This window comes from Euprymna scolopes, chromosome 38, assembly GCF_053919585.1.
Source record: "Euprymna scolopes isolate OS-2025 chromosome 38, ASM5391958v1, whole genome shotgun sequence".
Taxonomy (NCBI): domain Eukaryota; kingdom Metazoa; phylum Mollusca; class Cephalopoda; order Sepiida; family Sepiolidae; genus Euprymna; species Euprymna scolopes.
Genome location: NC_136519.1, coordinates 83,629,880 through 83,642,892, shown reverse-complemented (window position 1 = coordinate 83,642,892; position 13,013 = coordinate 83,629,880). Strand labels below are relative to the sequence as shown.

General features: G+C 36.8%; 1 protein-coding gene across 1 annotated transcript in view; it reads left to right on the top strand.

Annotated features, from left to right (window-relative positions):
* The window catches only part of LOC145263231 (N-acetylated-alpha-linked acidic dipeptidase 2-like), a 544,830-nt gene that overhangs the window by 29,098 nt on the left and 502,719 nt on the right, over positions 1-13,013 (top strand). The window lies entirely within an intron of this gene.

The following is a 13,013-nucleotide window of genomic DNA, read 5'->3' as shown; positions in this document are numbered from 1 at the left end:
TAACAGTCACAAAATTTTACTCACAGCAGTGGCAAAAAGGGAAGAGCTAGATAAAGATTCATTGGAAGATAAACAGAAGTACAAGTGTTGTATATTAATTTATATTTGAGGAGATGATATATTAAAACGTGTCATGTGTTATCTAGTGGATGTAAGATATTGTTCTTTTAACAGACAAATAATAAACGTATAAATTGTATTATGTCGTTTAGCCAGGAGGACATGATGTTGACGTGTAAACAGAGTCATGTTGTATCAGACTAGTAGCTTCTGGTGGGGCCTCTCGATGCCATACTAGTGGGTAATTGTTACGGCTTTACCTTATCATTAGCTACAAATAAAAAAAAAAAATTCTTCGTTTCTTTTTCTCTCTTAATTTCCCCTCTCTGTCCTGCTCTAAGTAAATCAGACGACCTAGTCCACAAATTTCAAAATTTCATCATGACAAGTTTCAAGAAAAAATACACGATTAAACCCGGTTCTCCAACTTCCAACGTAGACCCCTACTACCATGTCTCCTTCTCCAACATCAGGGGTCTACGTTCTAACCTTCCAGAGGTTGAAACCCAATTACAGGAGACTAAACCAGACCTTTTATTTTTAAGTGAAACTGGCATTGGACAGGCTATTTCCCTAGAAGAGTTCGCAATTAAAGGATACTCTAACTTAACTTCTAAATCTGATCCCCAAGATCGCCATGGGCATGGAATATGTGCCTATATTAAAGATAGCTTTCCATGTGGTAGGGACATCTCCAGGGAAGATCCTAACTTACCCTATATGTGCTTCCGGGTTGCTTTAGCTCACACTACGGCATTTTTATTTACTCTCTATCGCCCCCACAACAGCGGAGTTACTATCTTTAAAAGCATATCTGAGAAAATTGACCAAGTCCTATCTGCTTATCCTTCAGCAAACATTCACGTATGTGGAGACTTCAATGTTCACAACGTCGAATGGTTGACCCACTCAAACAAGACCGATGATGAGGGGAGGTTCTGTCAGGATTTTTCCATTGCCTATGACCTCACTCAGATTGTTCAGGAACCCACCCGTGTGCCCGACAATGACGGCCAGTATGCGAGCCTACTAGACCTTTTTCTCACAACTTGCCCTGAACTATGTTCAGTTTCTGTTCTGTCGCCTCTTGGATCTTCCGACCACTCTGTTGTATCAGTTAAGATAAAAATGAAATGTAATAGGTCCCCAGACGTACCTCTCCATTGTACAGTATATCGATACACTAAGGCTGACTGGGATAGCTTCCGTACATTTATAACTGATCTACCTCTGCATTCCATATTTAAAAAGGATGTGTCCTCTATGGTATTAGACATGACGGAATGGTTAATTGTAGGTATTGATCGTTTCATACCCTCGAAAAAGTTTCAGCAAAAACCTAACAGCCAGCCATGGTTCTCTCCAGAATGTGCTGCTGCCATTGCGCACAGAAATCACTTTTTCCACTGTTTCCAACGTAATAGATGTATGGAAACTAAAGCCGCTTTCAGGACTGCCAGCAACCATTGTAAGAAAGTAATAAAGAGCGCAAGATGGTTGTATGCTCAATCTGTTAAGTCCAAAGTAGCTGAGCAGCGGCTTGGTTCCCACCAGTTTTGGCAAATAGCAAACAGAATTCTGAACAGAAGCATGTGCTCCATCCCAACTATCATCAATGGACCTGAGGTAATCTCGTCAGCATCAGACAAAGCCAAACTCTTTGTCAAGAACTTTGCAGCTAATTCTACCTTTTGCGATCAAGGCCGCCAACCCCCAATATTTTCTCCTGTATCTGATAACACACTATGTGATATACGTATATCTTTACGTGATGTTGCCAAGCTAATCAAAAACCTTGATTCCAGTAAAGCAACTGGCCCGGACGGTATTCGAATTATAGTACTCAAAAAACTTCAATCTGAACTAGCACCCATACTTACAAAACTATTTAAACGCTGTCTTAAGGAGAATAGTTTCCCATCTCCCTGGAAAATTTCATCAGTATGCCCTGTATTTAAGAATTCAGGTGATCGCTCATCCCCCTCTCAGTACAGGCCAATAAGTCTCCTGTGCGTCATGAGTAAGTTGCTGGAATCTGTGTTAAATACAGAAGTAATCAACCATCTCAACAAAAATAACCTTCTTAGTGACACTCAATATGGTTTCCGTTCTGCTAGATCTACAGCAGATGTGCTTACAGTTATATCTCATAGGATTAGCAAATCTCTCGATGGAGGCAACCTTTCTAGGGCAATTGCTCTTGACATATCTAACGCCTTTGATAGGGTATGGCATAAAGGTTTACTTCATAAGATCTCTAGCTATGGTATAGCTGGAAATGTCTTCTCAATTATTAAATCATTTCTTTCTGATAGGTTCATAAGAGTAGTAGTTGAGGGGCAAAAATCAGAAGCCCACAGTATTAATGCCGGTGTCCCTCAGGGGTCCATCCTGGGCCCAACTCTTTTCCTGATCTACATTAATGATCTTCCAAATCACATCCTTACATCATTTGTAGACATTTATGCTGACGACACTACCATTTATGGTAGCACATCTAAGACAGTAAACGACCAAGTTCTTTCCAATTCTCTCTCCTCTGATCTTGAGCATGTAGTACAATGGGGAAAGGAGTGGCTGGTTACTTTTAATGCATCTAAAACCAAGCTTCTCTCTTTACATCATCAACATTCTGATCCCCATCTGGCATCAATTGAAATGAATGGCTCTCGTCTTCAGGAGGCCTCAAGTTTTGACAGGCTTCTGGGCTTGACCATTACTCCTGATCTTAAATGGAACACGTACATCAAATCTGTTGCCAAGGCCGCTGGAAAAATGGTGGGATCTTTCTATCGATCCAGTAGATATCTCACTGCTGATGCAATTCTCTATCTATATAAGAGCCAGGTACGTCCAAGGATGGAATACTGTTGCCACATCTGGGCAGGAGCTGCTAGAAAGGACTTGTCCTGCCTTGATAGAGTTCAAAATAGACTTTGTGGCCTCGTAGGAGATGTCCTTTTCTCTTCCTTGCAACCTCTATCTCACAGAAGAGATGTTGCGAGTTTGTCTCTGATGTATCATTATTTCCATGGAAAGTGTTCGACTAAGCTTCAATCTATGGTCCCCCCCTTGCAAAACTTTCACAAGAAACACTCGTCTAGCTGTAAACACTATCAATAATTTCCCCCACTCTTTATCTGTGCCTAAACCTAAACGTAGATTCCATGAACAAAGCTTTTTTATTAGAACTGCACGCCTGTGGAATTGTCTTCCGTTTTCCTGCTTTCCGGCTGACTACAATATGGTTGTCTTCAAGTCTAACGTAAATAAGTTCTTGATGAGCCGTTCCATATAAGTTATCAAATTTAACAAATTTTCATTACTAATGATTATTATATAGGCCAATTTCTACTGTACACTCTTTAACCCTTATCCTTGAGTGGCCTTTTGGCCTTGATAATGTGTTGATACCTATGAAAAAAAAAAAAAAAGAAAAAGTCCAATGTGAACAAGTTCTAATTGAATCGTCCCCCTAAGTAATCCAAGTTTCAAAATTCCCACTGTTTACTATGCTAAAATCACAATGACTAATGTATACCTATTAACCCTTATCCTTGAGTGGCCTCTAGGCCTTGATAAGTGGTGACACCCATGTAAAAAAAAAAAGAAAAAAAAAAAAGACTTATCACACAGGATATTTTTACAATTCATATGTAAGAAGAATAATATATGCCTCATACCTTTTTTCTTGAAGAGTTCTTCTGTATCTTCCCACTGATCTGTGACGAACCATGAAGCGATCAGCACCATCCAATTGAGACATCTGTTCTTATTTGTGAAACCATTAAAACAACTCTTTATATTTTTATAATATAAATTTATTACAGTTGTCTCAAATGGTTTTTACAAGATCTGCAGTTCGTCTACATTTTCTATTCTTACAGCCCGCTCCTAACTGTCTGTCCACCCCTGTCTAGATGTCTGTCCGCTTTTGTGGTCAATTCTCAACTCTCTGAATCTCTCCAAAACTAACTACATCACGTGTTCTCTTACGTCGCCTAATTACGTGTCTCAGACCAACCTAATGTCCACAACTAGTTATTTGTTTATTCAAAACCCCAAAATAATGTTTACATATATTTTCTATTTTCACATTCCTTTTGCGATTCACACGTCAATCATTTCTTCTCCCAATTTAATTGTTTATTTTTCTAATCATAATACCTGATCCAGCGACCATCCGTCGCTCAAATCAATTAATAATAATACAATAACAATAATAATAATGTTTTGACCATTGACCCCGCTTGCCACAGTTAACAGATACTACGCAATGATCACAGCCTAAAGGGTCATAACATTACACAAGGAAAGAATCGAAGCAGAAAAGTTGACTGAGTTGGTTAGAATAAAACTTCATGGTCAGTTTGAGTGAGATACTAAGACACAAAAATGTCAGGACGCGTGGAATTTTCTGTCTAAAGGTGAATTGAAAAGAGAAACAAAAAAATCTTATATTTGCTGCTCAGGCACTAAATACAAATGCAATAAATAAAAATATTTATTGAAAGGACTGTTCTTATAAGTGGAGATTATGTGTAATATCTCCTGAAACATGTCATGACAAAGTTTGTACAAATTTGCACTAGAGTTTTTGTCAAAAGTTTGGAATCAAGTGACAGACAAATGGTACCAACATCACCCAGGAGGGCGTAGTGAAAAATGAGGACGTTAAGATTCTCTGGGATTTCATGATTCAGTGTGATCGAGAGATAATTCACATGAAACCAGATATTCTAGTTGTGAACAAAAATACAATGAATGCCAGATTATTGATATAGTTTGCCCAAATGAAATCAACTTAATAGGCAAAAAAAAAAAAAATGAGAAACTATGGAACTATCAGAAATTGAGGGCGGAGATTGCTAGATTGTGGAATAAGAAAACTACCATCGTACCAATAATCATAGGTGCGCTTGTCTCAATTCCAAAGAATCTTATGAAACAGCTGAACTCCTTGGGAATCAGATACAACATCACTGTACTCCAGAAGTCGGTTCTGCTTGGTTCAGAAAACATCCTATCAAGGTGCTTTCCATCGAATTGACTGTTTGATTATCCTCACTAGCTTTGGTGTAAAAGAACGCTATTGGGGGGGGGGCGGTCTAAAACATCACACCATTGTGAAGTTAATGGAATAATAATAGTAATAATAATAATGATAATCGAAACGATAAACCATATAGTAAGTGAATGCAGCAAACTTGCCCAAAAGGAATACAAAAACAGGCATGACCAAGTGGGGAGGGTGGTGCACTGGGAATTGTGCAAACGGCTGCATTTTGAGCATACAGATAAATGGTTCAAGCATAAACCTGCAACAGCACTCGAAAACGAGAACCACAAAATCCTATGGGACATGAACATACAGACGGACAAACCCATCCAAGCAAGAAGACCAGATGTCGTAATAATTAACAAGAAAGAGAAATCCTGTCAAATCGTAGACTTTGCTGTCCCAGCTGACCACAGGGTGAGTATGAAAGAAAAGGAGAAACGAAGCAAATACACAGAACTAGCCAGAGAGTTAAAAGGGATTTGGATGATGAAGAAAATCAAAATAGTACCGATAATAGTCGAAGCACTAGGAACAATCCTGAAAAACCTGGAAAAAAGAATGGCAGAAATTGGAATCAGAGGAATAGCTGCAAAAATACAACGCCTAACGATAAGGAAAACAGTTGAAATATTAAGGAAAACCCTTGAATGCGGAGAATAACACAAGACAATATAACGAAGAAGCGTTACAGGGAATGGAGAACACTGAAGCTGCATATCTACATGTTTTACACCCTCCCCATCATGCATCTCTCCATTGTTTCACCACCGTTCCCCCCCCCAAAAAAAAAGTGATACCAAAGAGCCGAGAAGGGTCAAAGTGGATGGAAAAACCGAAGAGGGAGCACTGGCCAGACCTCCGCTGGACAAGTGCAAAGAAAACTGGGATCTTGGGGAGGCTTAGTGCCACTCAAATTCCAGTATAAACCAATGGCCACTGCCAGTGAGAAATCAATGGTAAGCGGCTGTTGTGATGATGCAAATTTATTTGCAAATGCTACCGAAGGAGAAGGAGGGAGTTGGATGTCTGAGGAGACTTGTTGTCACTCAGCTTCCAGAGAGCACCACAGGTGTCCAATCAGATCGTTTGCTGACTTGTGTGAAAGCTCCATGTGAGCCAATAATAATAATAATAATGACACTGACAACAACGACCACTCCTAAATATATATTCCAGTTCCACCTGTATGCAATAAATTTTCATCCACTATTGTAATTTCCGGTCACGGAAATGAATGACAACTTTCCAACCGGAAAACGTCGCATTCTTGTTGATAGACTTTTTCTTTGTCATCTGTTTGTTTGTTTGTTGTTTGTTTGTTTGTTTTTGTGAAACGCATTTGATCTTCCGAAAAAAAAAAAACGCTTCATAGCGGATCAAAATCCTCCTCTCTTTTTGAATTTCCACAAAGTCTAATTCTTTTTAAAATATAACCCTAACACCCTCTCTTGTCCGAGGGCCGGGCCGCATCCGTCGCTATCCTGGTTCACGGGAGCATACTTGTGATGTACTTCTGGCCATGTTCGTCGCTCCCAGCTCACAGGACCATAGATGCAACCCAGCAGGGCTAAATTCTTACTTGTCTAGTGGTGGACCCCCTCAAGGGTGACCAGACTCTCACTGGTCACTGGAAAATATCCTTCTGCTGCTCAGGGCATGCGAAATGTACATGACCCTAAGTCCGTGTGGCAACATTGTCGATTTCGGCCGTCACTCTGGCTTTGTGCTGGATCCAGTCTATTTCTTTTATCATCTGGCATAAGGGCATACCTGAAATAAACTGTACCTTCATTCAGGCCGGCAATCGAGAAACAAGGAAAAACTCTGGGACATTTTTATATAACGAAACAAAATAATTATTCATAAATCGTTTTACACTTGTTTATAGTCGAGTTCTTTGATCCAAGCTTCATGGTGCAGGTTGTATAACTTAAGTTCCTCTAATTTATTTTCCAGCTAAGAACAAGAGCTTTTCAACTTAGCTCTTGTGCCCCCCCCCCAGGGGGGGTGAGAACGATGTGGACGCCTCCATGCCAGCCAGTAAAAGGATCCTAATTCTAAAAAAGACAATCGTTTTTATCAAATCAGACATTCCTCCCTCTACCTTTTTGGAGTTATTCTTTCTCTTTTCCATTATCTTATTCTTTATCTCCTCTCGTGAACTCATTATTTTATTCTTTTCATTTTCTTCTTCTTCCTCGTTCATGACAATATCTCTCCCTAGGTTCAATTTATTTATTTATCAGTCCAACTAACTTATCAAATTAGGAGTTGTTAGTCCTTAGGTCGAACAAGGCCTGACGGCGACCCCTCACCCCTCAGTTCCCACCTCAAGCTGTCACTAAGTTCTGAATTCTCTTCCTATTGCTCGCAGGGGTTTTAAACCAACCCTTCCGTTGTTGATAGATGTATAACAGCCGTGATATAGGAACAATTCTCGTTTGTCTTTCTCTTAAAAACCCCACCCCGGCACTGATGTGATAAGCGATAACTATTTATTTCCATGAGTGATTCATCATCTGAGTCAAACATTTTCGGCTGGCGACCCTTTTTCCTTTTTTCTGACCCTAAACTTCCTATAGATGTCGGCCAGTGAGATTGCATCCCCCCCACGTACCTTTCAACAGAACATTGTTTCTTTAATAATTTTAATTGTTGTTCTAACCTAAAAAACGACCCGGTATTGTTTTTTTCTGCCAACTCGAGAATCTCATTATCATATTTTTTTTTCCCCCCATTGAAATATTTTATTTCTTCTGGACATTTTTGCGTCTTCCTATCGCTACATAAGTACAAAATGGAAATTAAAATCGCTTAAGAACAACTATTATCTATTATCATATTTATTTATATTTTTTTTCCTCATTGAAATATTTACTATTTCTTCTCTGGTGGACAGGAATCTCATAAACATCTGTTTTTTCTTGACCAAGTGTCAGCATGGCCCCCACCAACCATACCTAATCCTCTCCCATCTTCTCTTCCTCTATTTGAAAAGAAAGATCATCTGGTGTCGCCAGGGATCTCGTCATAAAACTCGTCCCAAACAAATAAGCTACAGTGAACGACGGTCAGATTTAGCAAGGAAGTTGAACAACGAGCCACTTGTTTATATTATAGTACAATTCTTTGCATGTTAGTACAGTCATGGAAACTGGGAGAAGGAGGGATTTCCGAATGTAAGCAATTCTAGGAAAGAAGCCACTAATGGGGAAAGTTTTCCGACTCGTGGTAATCTCTACAGTGTGAAGGAGTAAGATTTTGTTGATGGTTAGAGCCATTTATGTTGAGATAGCCCAAAAATGATTACATACACACACCTGACTTTATCTGAATATTAAAGTTTTAAATAATTTCTTCAGGTTACTCACCAGGTTGCTTAGAATATTTATTCTAAAATTCATAATAATTTGTTCGATAACTTGGGAGATTATCATGTACATATACCTAAGATGTATATATATATATATATATATATATATATATATATATATATATATATATATATATATATATAGCAGAGCACCCGGCATTGCCCAGTCGTAAAATACGCATGAATATTAAAATTTTAATTTAGAAACTGAAACATATGCATGCCAGTATTATGTTTTTTTTTCTAAGCAGTTCATTTTTGTAAGTAAAAAAAATACTCAAGCTGTGATCGAAACCAAACCTAAAGACAGTGAATCAAGAACGATAACCATCAGGCCAACTTGACACCATCTTGACATGATCTTTAAAAAGTCATTTCAACCCTACTTCTTCTTAACATAAGGAATCTGCCATGTGAACGATTCACACATGCGTATTTGTGGAGCAATTGACAAACAGTTAAAAATTTGATGACTCACATGTTCCAATTTTTCAATTCTTGCCCCTTAGCAGTGCTTTTTTCCGTATGCAAACCGATTAAAAGTTTTCCACATGTCTGAATACCTTATATACCAAATTTCAAATCTGTAAATCAAACATTCGTTGAGTATATAGGTTGAGAATTGTCCTCACACATGCACATTCACACTGAGAGAGAGAGAGAGATAAGGAAAAGGTAGTTTGAATAAAGCATTACTGGTAAACATAAATTAAAATAATGGAACATTATATATTAATAATTATAATTAATTGATATATGCAAATAATAATAATAATAACAAGAACATCCGAAATAACAGTAAACTAATTAGATTTTTTTTTTAATCCTACTTTCATTCTTGTTCTTACCGCATATTTCTTTTTTATTACGGCATACTGTTGGTCTGGCTTCCATTTTGAAAAAGAGATTTTATTCTCGAAATATCAAAGATATTTACCATTCTCGTTGTAACAAACAGTGAGTTCATGTGTACTGATTTATATATGATCAATGCTGAAAAAAATAGATATACGAAGATTTTAAATCTTTGTTCGTTTGTCTGTTTGTTTTATTTGTTCGTGCATCACATCCCTTCAACACCCGGTATTCTGCATTGCTCCAGCATTCTTATGTAACGTGGCCGTTAACCTTCTTAAACAGTGTCGTCACAATTTAGCACTCAGACTCACACGTTGTCTCTGAAACAGTCGCAAACGAAATTCAACTTAGTTGAAAGGAAAGGCATTTACTCATGGCACTTTCCAAACTAACGCATTGCTTTAAAGATCTTCTTTGTTCATCTCGTCTGTCATGTAGTTAACAAAACCCTGCCGCCTCGACATGGGCTTAAAAGTATCTTGCCACACATTCTTCTCACGTTGACACATGCTTCTTCTTTCTCGCCCTCACCACGTGGGCATTTTTTTCTCTTTTTCTTTCCCTGTAACGTCACATCGTGCACCGGCTTGGTTATTTGTATATGTGTCATGCGGTTGCTAAATACGCTAGCAGCTCTATTTCACACACACACACACACACACACACATATATTATATATATAGAGAGAGAAAATAAAAAGGAACAAACCGTATTATGTGTTCATCAACGTCAGAGGAAGTCTCGAAATGAAGACGAAACGTTGATGAACACATAATACGGTTTGTTCCTTTTTATTTTCTCTATTTTTTCGGAATACTATTTCCATTATTTTCATCATATATATATATATATATATATATATATATATATATATATATATATATATATATAATCTGAGGTTATTGTTTTCCAGAGGTTAAGTAAACAACGAAATATAATGAGATTAAATAAGAGTGCTCAATACCAAAGTAGAGCAGGGTATACTCTTTATTTGTTTTTACACAAGCAGTAATATGATGCTACACAGTAACGAGCTTGTTTCGGTCTGCTAGCTAGTAATAACTAGAGACATTTTCAGGCGATACAGCTTATACGAAAGCATATAAATACCATTATTCAAACCCACCCTCCACCCTTTTCCATATCTCAACGCAGATCTGCGTCCCTATTGGATCTTATTTACATACAACCAAATCTTATTTTTCGCAACATCTGGACGAACTTTCTGATATTAACTCCCTATGACAAGGAAGATCTGATATTTTCATTACAAACTTTGCTTTCGTATAAGCTGTATCGCTTGAAAAGGTTTGGAGTTACTAGTAGCTAGCTGACCGAAACATGCTCATGACTGGGTAGCAACATATTTCTGCTCATGTAAATTCAGATAAAGAGTATATCAAATTTTTATCAACGGACCAGTTGACCAAATTTAGTTGTCAATAGATGAAGTTTGGATCCTCACTACCGCCCCGTCGGTAACCATGACAACCATGGTTACTCAGCTTCCATTCCTCTCTCCCCTACTGTCTTCAACCCCCCCCCTCTATATTATTATATTACCCCTCCTCCTTACTACTCCCTCATAAGAACTTTAATTTTTGCTCATCGCCACTCATGGCAAATTTTCTCTCCTCAAAATTTGAAAAGGTCTGGAACCTTTTTAGGTTTTGTGCCTTAATTTGTCTTGCCTGATGATATCTAATATGATTGAAACGGTCTGCACATCGCAGCAAGATATGATTGCATTTACATAAAAAAATATTTTTTAAATATATAACTTGCTCTCTTATGATTGAGCGCTATCAACGGCTCTTGTCGTAATTCAATTATTTCAATTCATTCAATTATTTTCAATTTTTGGATATCTTCCCACCGGAAAGAAATATCTATATATCTATAAAAGTGAACGTGTCTGTGTGTCTGTGTACATTTCCCTACGCAATAACTCTGTCAATTTTTAGTCTACAGACTCGAAATTTGATATACAGGGTACTGAGATTTAAGAAAATCTATGTGATCGGTTTTCGGCCAGAAATGTGGCTGTTAACGGGTTAAAGTTCAACGATTTGACCGTTGAGAACTACCAAACTCCTCCGACAATTTTTGGTCTAAACACTTGAAATTTTAGATATAGGTTCCTTGGACATGTATTTAACTTAATAACTCGATTTGAGCCCTAAAACAATAAATGTTAAGGGGTCATAATAGGGGTCAAAGTTTAAAAAAATTGATCTTTTTTTTTGCTCGGCATACACCTCCAAACATGCTAGTATATGTATATATATATATATATATATATATATATATATATATATATATATATATATATATGGTGCACCTTCTTAATCCATCATCTCTAGAGAACCAATAGAGAGGGATAATGCAATTTGCTCTTGCAGAGCCAAAAATGAGTGCCCGCTTGAAGGGAATTGTAAAGCAGAGTCACTTCTATATGAAGCAACTGTAACGAATACAACCACAAACGTAACTAATAAATACATTGGAATGACGAAGGGGACGTTTAAACAGCGATATTACATGCACATGAGCTCCTTTAGAGTAAAAGAGAGAAGTAGTACGGCTTTAGCAAACAAGATCTGGCAGTTAAAAGAAGAAGGTGCACCTTTTACGGTGAAATGGAAAAAAATCGAGCAAAAACCTTCATAATCCCCAGAGCTAAAACAATGCTCGCTCTGCAATGCCGAAAAATATTATATTTTAAAAGCAACCCAAGAAGATGGATGCCTAAATGTAAGAAATGAATGCTTGAAAGAATGTATACATAGAAGAGGATCGCTTCTTATAAATTGGGATAGAAAAAAAGATAAAACGTGAAGATAAAAAAAAGGGTTTAGTTATAGACACATGTCAAAATATTTTATTTTATATTATTGTAGATCTTATCACCCATTTTAAACGAGATCTAGAGAGTAATTTTAAGTTTAAAATTTTAAATGTTTTAAAACGTGTTTTTAAATAGACCGAGATCATGTTATAATTAATATACTTAAATATAAAAACGCCAATTTTTGACACCGTTTAGACCTGTTTCAATCTAAGATTTATTACCGTTTTTAAAACGAAATTACATATAACTTTAAAATAACGTTTTAAATAATTTTAAACGTGAAACGATACTTAAATATAAACATATGCCATATTTTTACACATTTTAAGTCTATTTTAACTAAATATTATTACCGTAATTAAAACGAAACTAGAGATTATTTTAAAATAAATCTTAAACGTTTTTAAACGCAAAGCGATACTTAAATGTTAGTATATACCATCCCCTGGGCACTTCCTAGGTCTATTTTAATCTAAATTTTATTACCCTATTTTGAAACGAGATTAGACATAACTTCAAAATGAACTTTTAAAACGCTCTTAAACGAGACTAAAACTGAATGATAGGGGGGGATGCTTAAAGAAAAATAATAATATAGAAGGCATCATCCCATACTTTTTAATTTATTGCTTCAAATGTATTACCTTATTGAAGTAGCATGCAAAAAAAAAAAAGGATAAAATAAATAAATAAAAATTAATATACGAAAGTATAGATTTATGCGTAAACTTTAAGTATTTACTTCAAAAGTGCTCAATACGTAGGTAGAGTTAGTTAGTAAGTTATAAAATGTATATGGCGATTAAGCT